At 39.3% G+C, this 12,630-nt stretch overlaps 1 protein-coding gene across 2 annotated transcripts in view; it reads right to left on the bottom strand.

The window, feature by feature from the left end:
• LOC120950732 (melatonin receptor type 1B-like) overlaps positions 1 to 12,630 on the bottom strand; it is a 48,342-nt gene that overhangs the window by 35,102 nt on the left and 610 nt on the right. The window lies entirely within an intron of this gene.

The raw sequence follows: 12,630 nt of genomic DNA, 5'->3' as shown, positions 1-12,630 counted from the left end.
TTTAAACTAGTTTATTTGTTTAGCATATCGGGCGTTGAAATGAGGTAAACAGTTCTGTGATTCAAAACATATTACTCATGCATGACAGAGTGTTTATACCAAAGTTAATTTAAATTTACTAAATTGAACAACAGCAGTTAAACATAATACTTTAATTTATTAAGTTAAGTGCTACATTACACTTAAAATAGGAAAATGAGTAGTAACATCGTTTTGAACTGCATCATTGACCTGGTTATGCATAAAAAGCTTATCATCACAATGTTGAAGATGAAAACTGCTTTGAGTGCATGTTTTTGTTTTTATGACGGATCCCCTTGAAGTTAAAGCACTCTTACATAGGTGCAGAATGTTTATCTTTTGATCATGATTACATCTGTTCGTGCAGTGGAGAGCATTTGCATTCCACAAAAAAAAACTTCTGCATTTTACAGCTAGAATCACTTTGAACTTTTCGTAGAATTCTCCAGAGTAATGCTCATGTGATTGCTATTTCTACTGCGTACTGTAAAACGCTTATTACGTTTCAACAATTTTTCTCTACTTTGTCTACTGTAATGTTTCAACCGTAAATAGTGATGCACAGAACAAAAGTTTGACTGTTTTTGCTTCTTCTGACTTTTCCAATATCAAATCAGAATTAAAATATTTTGGCAAGGAAGACTCTTCAAGAAATCTCTTAGAAATAAGAACATAGTTTTTCACATTGGTGTTTCTCAGTATCAACCCCGTACCTTAAAAATTAAACCGTGTTGAATGGTTATTATTTATAGGCTAAAATATTATCCTATATGAAGTACCATCAACAGTCAAGCCACATTAAACCATTTCAAATTCATAAGCAATCGCTTCTTAAATACAGGAAATGCATAAATAACCAAACAAGGCTCCAGCTCCCGGGAAGCTTACGAAAGTTGAGCCGCAAAACTAATTTACGTAATCACTATTATGGAAGCAAAACAATAATTAATTAAAATCAGTTGATGCATCATCAACCACTTTGCTTTCATCCTTTCGCCCAGTTTGGCATCAATCATTATAAACTTGATTAACGATTTGCTCCCAACGTCCGGCGGTTCGATGCCAAATCGACCCGGAGCAGCCGGGGATGTGTGATAAAATTTTTAATTATCTTTCATCGCCGTCCGTTCGTTCGTACCGTTTCGGGTCGCGCAGCTAAATGGCTGCGATGTATTCTGTAGCTTTTTCCAGGATGTTCTGAGGGTATTTACTTCATTTTAAAGATTAATAACCATTGGGACGTTGAATAGTTTAACATTGCGTTTACGTTGCGGTGTGTTGAGAAAGCTAAAATAAAATGTGTTTTCAAAGTTGTAATTAAGTTGTGGTATTTATAGCTTATTAAATTCCATTCATATATAAATGTATACATTTATTCAATATTTAATATTGTCCATTTTAATAGCTAGTACACAGAAGAAATCGAGGAAATAGTGATAATAATAATGATGTTCTTGCATATCTTAAATGGTTAATTAATAATAATAATAAATACAATATTTCATTTGAATAACTTACATTTTAACATGAAAAGTAAACTCTTTATCTGTTGTTTCACATACGAAGATGGAAGTGTATCATGTGATTGTTATTGGTTTCATACCCATTTCACTGGCACCCCAGATATGCCACGTATTTCATGACCTACCTTTAGTGATATTCAACCACAAAGCAACGCGGATGGAGTTGTGTACGGTGTGTGTATGTGTGTAATGCATCTTCAGTGTACGAAAACCGATACACACATTGGTATGAAGTTGGTTGGTCGGGTTGGATGGGTATGCAATAAACATTTCAACACCGTAGAGAGAGATTTTTTTTACGGCTGCGGGACGATTTTACTGCTGTATCCGAATATCGCATTTTTACGATCAATTTTGCACGCAGCAATGCCCGGGCGCTGGGATTGCAATATTAGCTCAGGCTGGGGTTAATGTGCAAGAAGATATTAGGGCAGGGAATAAAACAACCTGCACGAAAACTACAACACCATCAAGTTTTCCGCAACAACGCCTGCTGGGGATGATTTTGTATCGTAAAGCGTGGTCGAAATCACGTGGCCTATAATTGTCGTTGAACTTTGCGGCGCACTTTTTTATACCTATATTGACATCTTTATTGAAAAAAAAAACCGAGATATAGTTCGAAATATTCACTTCCATCCGTCCCAAGGGACGTTTTCGAACTAGTTCGATAACATTCCTATAAGGTTTCGTTTCCCGTGTGCATTAATTGAACGCTTATTGCGTGTAGAACTGATGATGACGAACACCCCAGGGGTAGATGGCAAATCGTTCGAGTGGTTAGTTAGCTGGAAGTTATGCTTGCTAAGCTATGCTATTTACGATGCGAACCCTTTTATGGAAGGTTATGGTTGATTTTGTGGGTAAATGATGCGTGCATAGTTAAGGATTATTAGCGAGAATGTGGGAACATCGGTCTGAGGTTTACAACCTCGCCATATCGCCTAAACGAAGGGGTTCAAGCGTAATGGAGTTTGTAACGTTATGCGCGGAAAACCCCGTTCGTAAAATTACATAAAACAAGCCAACATAAAAGAACATACCGTGTGTAGGATGTAAGGTTTTTAAAGGTTTTTTTGTGGAAATATACGTTTCGTTCTGCATTTCTCTAAGCCTGTGTATGAACCATACGAAATATTGCTAGTTGAATGAAATTTTATATGAATTATGAAAATACCTGAACATTTCATTTACAAGAAATAATGAAAATGTTTTTTTTATTATTATAATTTTTTGATTATTATTTTTATTACTATTATTGTGATTAATATTATTATTAGTATGATGATTATTATTATTATTAATTAATTAATTTATTTTTATTCTGGAGAAACGACTTGGTCTTGCTTTGCTTAAGTAGTATTACTACTACTACTTACTAATTTTTTAATAATAGTAACAGTAATTATATAATAATAATAAAAATAATAATAATAATGTTAATTATTATTATTATTATTATTCATGATAAAAATAATAAAAAAATAAGAAACATTATTATAATTATTATCATTTTGTATTATTAATATTAAAATAATTACTATTTTTTACAATTTTAAATTTTTTTACAATAGATTAAGTCTAATCATAAAATTCTCAACAGCTATAACTTAACGGCCAATGCAACTAAAAAACCTGAGAGTGGCTAGACGACAGTTAGGAGGTTTTCGTGGGTTCAATTAAGTTCATTTATGTTATGTTCGAAATGCTGCAAAAATCTGCATATTTTTCATATAAGTTTACTTCCAAATAAACTGATAGTGGTTACAATCATCGAAAGACGACAAAATGCAGAGCAGTTCGCATACTTCTAGTATTGTGCTCAATTTCAGTGGAAAGACGTTTTCCGTCTAGCATACGTCGTATTATAACATACACATTTCCCGTTAAAGAGTTACTCAGTAAGGTATTTCAGCGCAGGTGGAGCTTCACGACAGTTTCGTGGAATTTAAATTTGTCGCTTTTCTGCAAACCAACCCCGGGCGCCGGCTTTCGACCATACAACTGCTGAGTGGAGAGTTATTTTGGGAATCGCAAACAAAACAAAATCAAATATCACCCCGTATCCCGGAGCTTTTTGCACAGGCATCCATTTGAAAATCGTGGCACTCATTCCGCGCGCAACCCAAATGCCATCCCGAACGGCGACATCCACTGTGTTGCAGCGATGCATGAAAATTGTTCACACTCGTCTGCGTCTGCACAATCCACACGACCAATGGTGGCGCTACCGGGGATAACGTGCAAACAACACGATATGATCGCCACATTTCCCATCCACAACGGAGGCAGCCGCGCGTAGCAGTACGAGAGAATGTCATGAAAAATATGGTCCTAGCTTTCCATCCTGCTTACCTTACCCGATCTGGGGTGTGGTGGAGGCTTCAATTTCACGGCCCCTTCCGGTTGCGCACAGTTGTGTGCGTGGTGATGTAGGATGGCGTCCAATTTGTGATGTGCGTGAGTGTGTACCGGTCCTTTTGTGACGATCGGCCACGGTGGTCAACTAAATCATATCAAACGCCAACGGTATGCACTGCCCGTTCAAAAGGTCAGTTTTTGCACATCGAAATGCTGACGGAAACCGCGAAGGGATATGGTCGGATAGGTTACAGAAACGAGATCGCCCGGAATGTCCCAGGCGAATGTCGAACCATCGAAGCATCATCGGGCCTTTGCCGATGGCGTGAAATCGAGGCTGATTGGAGTGCGTACATGGTGGAACGTAACAATCACACGTATCAGTGCAAATTTTCATTTATCTACGTGGTAATTCACAATGAAGCAAATGTCACGGTTTTCTGGCGTACGTGACAAGAGACAATTTTTATTTTAAATTTGAGGCACACATGCCTGGCAGCGATAATTTCGTCCGCTGTTCAATTAAGTTCAATTATGCATTCCTGTACAATAATGCATCGTGGGAGCGTGTCATTCATATGCGAACAAGACACCAACAAAAACATGCTTCATTTGGTTATGGAACTATTTTATGGTCTTTCAAAAATAAGTCTGAAAAATAAACTTATAAGAAATAGAACTTATATAAACTTATAAGAAATAAACTTAGAAGAAGAATAGAAACTTATAGAAATAGGCTAAATTCCCCTCGGAGAGTTTAAGGCTTTAATGGATTTAATCTTTGCTATAGAATGTTTGTTACAACAATGATATAAATTAACATATTTCGAATTGATTTGGTTAAATTAAAAATGATTTAACCACTTTTCATTATCAAACATGGTATGATCCACGATTAATATTCGAATTTCATTACTTATTTTCATAAATCAATCATTTAAAGTGACAAAGGAAAGAACTGATTTTGGCAACTCACGATGACCTCGTTACACTTTTTCTTATAGTTGATGAATTATATATGACACGCTGAACGAGTGGCCACTTTCCTCCCAAAAAAAATCATCAATTATCTACCATATCCCTGCCACATTGGCTTGCCATTTTGGTGCCATAATTCATTGGTGTCTTTGTACCACGAGCCTGGCAATCATTCATCACTACCAATGATTATATGCAACTTTTCTTTTATACGTTGCTTGGTGCCGGAACATAAAGCAACAACATTCTTTTATGTATCTCGAGGTGCAGTCCCGGAACAAAAGAATAAGTCGAGAAATTAATGTTCTTGCCCGTGGCCAGGAAGGCTCGGAAAACACAAAGTCCGGCAAACATTTGCCTTTGCATTTAAACGTCGACTGCTCGCTGGAAACAAAACAATTAGCCAAGCCGATTGTTGTTCGCTATCGAGGGGTTGTTTCTTTCCCATTCATTAATACGAACAAAAGGTTCGTTCAATGCAGGGGAACTTTGAATCGAAATAGATTTCTCCGGGCGTCTTTCACCCTATTGAGGCAATGCTGCCAGGTGTAAACACTTGTAGGGCGTGAAACGGTGGCAGCAAGTTTATTACAGTGCTGTCGACTGGAATGCAGTAGCATGTCTTTGTCTTTTACTGGCTGTTTTCGGGCGTTGTTTGTTGCCACGGAAACTGTTGATTCTCCAGCATCATCCAGTCGTGAAGTGTCTGTCGGCTTTGTTCGAAGACCGTGTTTTTGAGTGTTCAGTTTTCAATAGGAAATCTTAGATGTTTTATTATTGTGTTGATTGAGACTTTCATCTTTAAAATAGAAACCTGAGTTTTGGTTTTTTACTACAGAATATTAAAAAAAAATATTTTTGGAATGTTTAAGGCTCAATTTAAATAAAGAGAAGATAGTACCCAAATAGCCAGCTCGTACATTATAGCTGATTTGGGGCTGTTTAACAAAAAATCGTTCCGGTGTCGTAGTTTGCGGGTGGTTAAGAGATGAAATGGTACATGGTGGAACCATAAAGCTTTTTAACAAGCACATGGTACTCTCAGGAACCTTATGGCTGATTAGCCTGATGTGTATAGTTCACGAGGGAACTTGAAGGCTTGTTAAGAAAGCGTACCGAACTTGGTGGAACTTCATAGCTTTTTAATGCATGACATCGGTACAAGGTGGCTCTTGTAAAATTGTCAAAGACTGACGCCGTCAATCATCTCATTGCTGCTGCACAAGTTAGATTAGTTCTTTGAAGAAGGGATTTTGAGGGAATTGATTGAGATTGTACAGTAAATTGTGATACATTTCGTGTAATTTATGAATATTAAGGATTTAAAAGTATACACATGTATACAAACAAAACAAATCCAGTTGTTTATGTCATCGATGACGCTTGCTTGAAAATAACACACAAAGAAATATAATCCCCGGAACCGTACCATAAGGAAGCTGCTTAGGCGCTATTTAGAAGGACCACCTGGAACTTTGATGCTGTTTATCTACTGCAAAAGGCGAATTCAAGCAGCAATCTTTAGCATGCCAAATTGGCTGGTTAAGCAATTTTGGCTATTTCGGTAAACAAACATATTTGGCCGTCTTTCGCGACCAACAACCAAGCAAAATTTCATGCTGCACAAAATTCATACAATTTTAGCCATCCGATGTAAAACTCTTTGAAAATTGGTATCGTAAAGGATCCAATTCTTTGTTGCTTTTCTTTTTGCAATATATGATCATTTCATACGGTGGGATTATTATCGGGCACAACTCAACTTGATTGTAGCTGGTCGAATCATTTAAGATAAGTAATATTAGAGAAAAATAGTCATTTTATTGTAAATTTAAGCGAATTCATTTTTATTGAGCAAAACAGTTTTCTTTATCATATAACTTTTGTGTTTTTTATATGTTTTAATATGGTATTGCAAAAAAGCTCTAATATTAAAACAATTTAAAGCGCACAAAATTCACACACCAAGCAACAGCTGGTTGGAACCGGTTAGTAACAAACACTGCCAAAAACCACTCAACACCGTACATTGTCCCTAACGCCCGTGTCCCAGCGCAGTCGATCGTTCGTCTTTAGCTGGTAATCTGCCGAAAGCATCGCAAAAGCGAAACGGCGAAGCGCGTGGGCTTTTTGTTGAAGGACGACGCCCCAGCACCGAAAACCGGCATCCGCCAGGGATAATAATCGTAAAATATGACCTCGAGCATAAGCAGCAGGATATCCTTCCGGTTTTGTCGAGCGACTCCTCCACTGGACCCATCCTCCTCCCCCCGCTGTCGCCACGCAATTCAACCATTCAACAGTGGCCGCAACCACCACCACCTGCCGCTATTGCTACCACAATGGCTTCTGGCTTTCTAGTGCCGGGCGCATCCAAATCCGGCAAACAAGCACAACAAGGAGAAATGGGAATGGTTCCTTCCGGTCGGGAGCGGAACTGGGAACTGCTTCCACTTCTATTTCGCTTCCTTTCACGAGTGAAGCAGCCCAATAGTAAGTAATTTATTTGTTCACGCTCCGTATGAACCCGTATGGAGGGATGAGCTGTGTTTGTGTGTGTATGTGTGTGTGTCAGTGGGTGTTGTGTTTTAGAGGCGCCGTGTTTGTATGGCGTAGGATGTGATAATAGGCACGATTCGTGGCGCTCTAAGCTATTACGGTTGATGGCTTAATTTTGTCAAATATTTGCTAGCGCTTCATATCCCGTCAAAGAGCGCTGGCTGTGCCTGTGTTTGTGGCTTGTAACTCTTCGTTTGTGGTATTACTGATGCTTTAAATTATCGCTGTGTGATCTTTCGATTACAATACCGTTCATGGTATTCTATATATAAATGTTGTGGCAAAAGAATCCAATAATTACATTGTGTGTACCTTTCGAAGAATTATATATTCTATTAACAAGGCTAATAATGAAGCTCAGGCAGCAAATCGACCGCTTTCATCCACCATTTGCCTCATTTAAAGGTCGCCAGGATCGTGTAACCGAAACACATGTTACAGCTCGTTTAATTGCGCACAAAACAAAGAGGAGTTTATTTTTAGTGTCGATAAATACACACCCGTCGCGGGCGCAGAAGGAAGGAAATGAAGACCAACCCTGGATGGAGTCAAGCAATTTTCTTTCGCAAGCACCCCGCCCACCCACAGGACTCGGCCATAAAGCACAACATCAGGTTCGTCGATACACAATAATCGATAAAACCTCCGATCCTCCGATGGCTCGTCTCCTTCCGTGGTGTGCGCCGCCCCATTACACGAGCCGTACACCAGTGCACGGTAAAGGTAAAGGGTTTTTGCGTGCTTTCGAGAAATTAATACCCCATAACATGATACCATTTTCTTCGCCCACCATTGGCCATTGCGTGTGGTGGGTTTTGTGTGGCTGGTCGTGGAATAATGTTTCTTTCGCAAATACCGCCCGAGTCTGGAAGTGGTTGTTCACGCTGCACCTCTTTGCAACATCACCACCACACAACCACCACCAGGCTTAGAAGTCACGAGGCTAAAATGTTACTCTGCTTCGTGCCGACGACGATGATGAGAGCGGAAGACTTTTGCACGTTTGTTGACGTTTCGGGTGAGCGTTCGTTTCACTTATTTTCTGCGAAATTAGTCAATGCATTGCAAGCGAACGACGAAGGGAAGCGCTTTTATAGAGTTGCGTTCCAGCGGAGGTGATTGGAATGACATTTGAGATCATTGGAACGAGCCGTCCCTAGTTAGGTTTGCTGGAAAAAAATAGGAACGAAGCACTTCGATGATTTACTACTGAAATTGTTGTGTGATTCTTTGAACAATCAACTAATGATTGTGATGCTATAGAAACAGAAACAAGCGTTTGGTTAACCGTTTAACCTCATTTTTGTAGTAAAGTAATTATCTTTCATTTTTTTGCTTCATTTTGCTTCTTAAATTGACAACAATTTTTAACAATTGTTGTTTATTATTTGTATATTTTAAATATTTTAAATTGCAACCACTTTTGTTGAGAAGTATTTACTATTTGTATTATGATTTCTTTATTATAATATCACCTTTTAGATAAAAACATTCATCATTATTAATGTGAGTTATACGAGGGTATACGGTGAAACACACCATCATCATCATTATCATCTTACAATGTTTCATTTGAATTGTTTGCCGGACTATAAAAGAGGCGTTTTCTTGTTTATACAGAAAGAAATGTATATTTTCATTTCACTTTCCACTTAATTACTATCACTCAATTCAAACAGAAAAAAAACAAAACAATTATTAAGTACATCTTTGTTTTATATTGGCAGTCCGTTTGACCGCAACTGTCAAATGAATACAACTGGGATGATGTATACTGTTCCACTGACAGACAGAATTTTCAGCTTGTTGGTTTAAAAAAAACTGGCTCATTTTTAAAAAGTGATGACGATGAAATGGTATTTAATTTAGCTAAGCAATTTTGTAGTGGGCATTATCTGGTATTAGCCGGTCTCGTCGTATAGTCATCAACTCGCCACAAGTAGTACAGAGGCAGGCCTTTACCGACAACGGTTGTTGAGCCAAAAAAGAAGAGAAGAAGATTATCTGGTATTATAGAATTACACAAATGCATAAAAATATTTAAAAGAAAAGAAATATTGAATCGTAATGATCTATGTCGTAATGCCGTCTTAAGCCCGGGTTAAATTTGAAATGAACGTTAACGCGAAATCACCTGGAGATGTGTTGACAATTTAATTTTTTCATTAAAAGCTATGCCCATTTGCGGTAAGTGCAGGCCTAGATCGACAACGATTGTAGCGCCAAATAATAAGAAGAATAGAAACTTATTGCCTGTATTTTCGAGAAAGCTAACAAAAAACATTCGTGGACCTTTCAAATGTAAGTTATTTCGAAATGATTATCAACAACCGCTGTTCCTAGTCGAAATGGTAAGCTTCAACCGCTTCAACTGTTTGACATTCATTTCGCTCCAGTGAGAATTTAAATCTTTGTTCATGGTGAAATATAATGGTCAGCGGAATGTTTTATGGTCTTAAATTTGCTTTTGGGGAATTGAATTTCCTTTGTTTTGATGAACAATGAGTGGTGAAACAAATAAAAACGCAGGGTCTAAATCAACCAATAGAATTAAAAGTGACTCTCAACTGGCTATGACTTCATTCGGATCTCCTACTGCTCACTTCATTCGGAGCTCCCTGTCAAGTAACACAACTATATGTTTACATAAATTTAGTATACTCTTTTTAGTTTTTACCTTTCAAATGAGCATGCTTTTAAGTTCATCCCTCAAACGTGATTAGACTTTTTAAAATTGCATTAATTATACTGTAGTTTTCCGTGTTTCGGTATGTCCATCAAGTAAGTTAGTATTGTATTTATAAAAAAAATAGCCAAAAGGACAATATTTTTTGTGTTTTTAATATATTTAAAACGCTTAAAAAGCAGATCTGGTGGTACAGTTGTCAACTCGTACGACTTAACAACATGCTCGTCAAGGGTTCAAGCCTCGAATGGACAGTGCCCACATACGTTGGACTGTCTATCCTGCTATGGTAATAAATAAGTCACTGAAAGCCGAGCCCACTAGTGGTACAGAAGAAACGCTTGAAATAGGAAATAATCTGCGTACTAAAATGTTTAAAGAATTAAAATATTTCATTAAATTGTAAGGATGAACTGTGGTTCACATGAATATAATGGAAATGCTTTATAAGATGCTTAATATGCATTAACTGTGTTATGTAGTACATCCAGTCAAATGATACAAAATATATCCCATATAGATTCGCATTATAATTATATGGACACTCATGAGCTAAGCACCAATCAAAGTCCCGCAGAACAACATGTGGCGCACAATCCTCGATGTCATTTTTCCCCATCAATAAACGACGCTTGATGAACTTAAACGATCATAAATAATTTCATTCCTCACCGTATCGTACCCGGCCGTACGTTGTCACGTGTCATATGCTTTCCCTTGTTTCGCTACTTTTCAACAAATCGTCCAACAGTCACGCAAAAGTGATGTGCATTTGAGCACGAATTGGCATGTTAGGGCAACCAGGAATAAAAAAAAGAAACATTCCCCACGTGCCTGCAGGCGGTACGTGCAGTTTCCGTTGACACGATTGCTTTTTGAGGTTTTTCCTGCACGAAGAACTCGCTGGCTGACGTGATGTGCAGCAATAATGCAGAAATGATTGTGGTTTAATTATGTTTTATTTGCTATGAAAATACATATCCGCTCCTCGGGAATGGTATTTCCATTTTGAGGCAGAATTAAAGTCGACTTATTGTGCCTTACAAAAAGAAGAACCCTGCTGGCTGCACTGAATGCATGGAATCGATGCAATCCATATCCGTTGGTCATTCGATTCGATTTATTGTTGGTGGGTCTTCTGCTTCTTCGTTCTTTTTTCGTTCCGTTCCTGACAAATATCTTCATTTCCTTGCTGGTGCCTGGGGACGGAAAAGAATCCTCCGACCGTGCGTTCCTGCGTTCCTTGCTGTGGGGCAACACGGACAACTCACACAGCAACACGCGTGTAGAATATTGAAAACGCACACCATGCTACCGCGGACCGCGCTATTGTTGCTACGTTATGTGGCGGAGTGAAAGCGACAAAAATGAGGGGGGGGGGGATAAGATGAGCGGTAAGGGGAGTAATAATATCGAGTGGTTTATCCTTTTTTTCCTTTTCCCCCCAGACGGGGTCGAATGTCGGTGTAATGGTATCGAATGCATCCTCACTGCCCTGTTGCTGCCGATTTCTATTTCTCTCTCTCTCGCTCTCTCTCTTTCTCCTGCGCGCTCTCTCTTTCTTTCTCTTTTGAAATATCCTTTGGTTTCAAGCGGATGGAGCTGTGTTTTGCAAGACGACGTATCGTCAGCCCCGCTAGTGTGTGTTAGTGACGTCCCGCCGAGCACTCTAAGCTCACACGCATCAAAAACTACTTTCCTTGCGACGGAACGCAAACCAAGCGCATGAATTGTTCCGTCCCGTTCGCTCTAAATCCCTCTCTCTCTCTCTCTCTCTCTTTCTATCACGCGTCCACGGTCCTCCATCTCATAACCGAAGGCTCGGTTGCTTATTATTTTCACATCACGTAATTGAATTTGTTCGAGAGATCGATCAGAGAGCACTTGTTAACACGGCACTATCATCACGCCGAAATCGAACCGGACCGGTGGAACCGAAGCCTCCAGCACTTGTTGGCCGCGTGCCGAGCGCTTTGTGCTTTGCTGTACCGTGGCGCGACACCACACCACAAACCACTAACCGGTCGGAGAAAATACGAAACGGAACACATAATAAAACCTCGTCGGAAAGGACTTTTGGACGGAGAAGGGTGAGCTCGTTACAGGGAGCAGATAAAGGTCAAACCGGAAAGGTCCGGCTGTCTTCCTTTCTCTGTCAGTCTCGCGCGAAGTGGTCTGTTGCGCGTGATTTGCGTCGTTGCGTTGTTGCTGGGGAGGGATGCGAAGTGGACGGCGGATGGGAGGGCGAAGCGGAAATTAATAGCTTAAAGCTCAATGACCTACAAAGCTTGGCTGGCTGGCGGCAATCGGTTGTTTCCTGCACACGCTGTAAATGCAAATGATGAGCATCGTTTGCGTCGGTGTCAGGGCAGGCAGGCAGGTGGACGCAAGCTGGGCTACAACCTTTCTCCGCTAAATAAAGGGCGTTGATTTATTTGCTAAGCAATAACAAAGAAAACCACCTTTACCGCACCGGATTCTTGCTGTAGTGACTGTTTCCTT

This window comes from Anopheles coluzzii, chromosome 2 (assembly GCF_943734685.1).
Source record: "Anopheles coluzzii chromosome 2, AcolN3, whole genome shotgun sequence".
Classification (NCBI taxonomy): Eukaryota; Metazoa; Arthropoda; class Insecta; order Diptera; family Culicidae; genus Anopheles; species Anopheles coluzzii.
The sequence above is the reverse complement of the archived record's forward strand: the minus strand, read 5'-3'. Positions and strand labels throughout refer to the sequence as shown.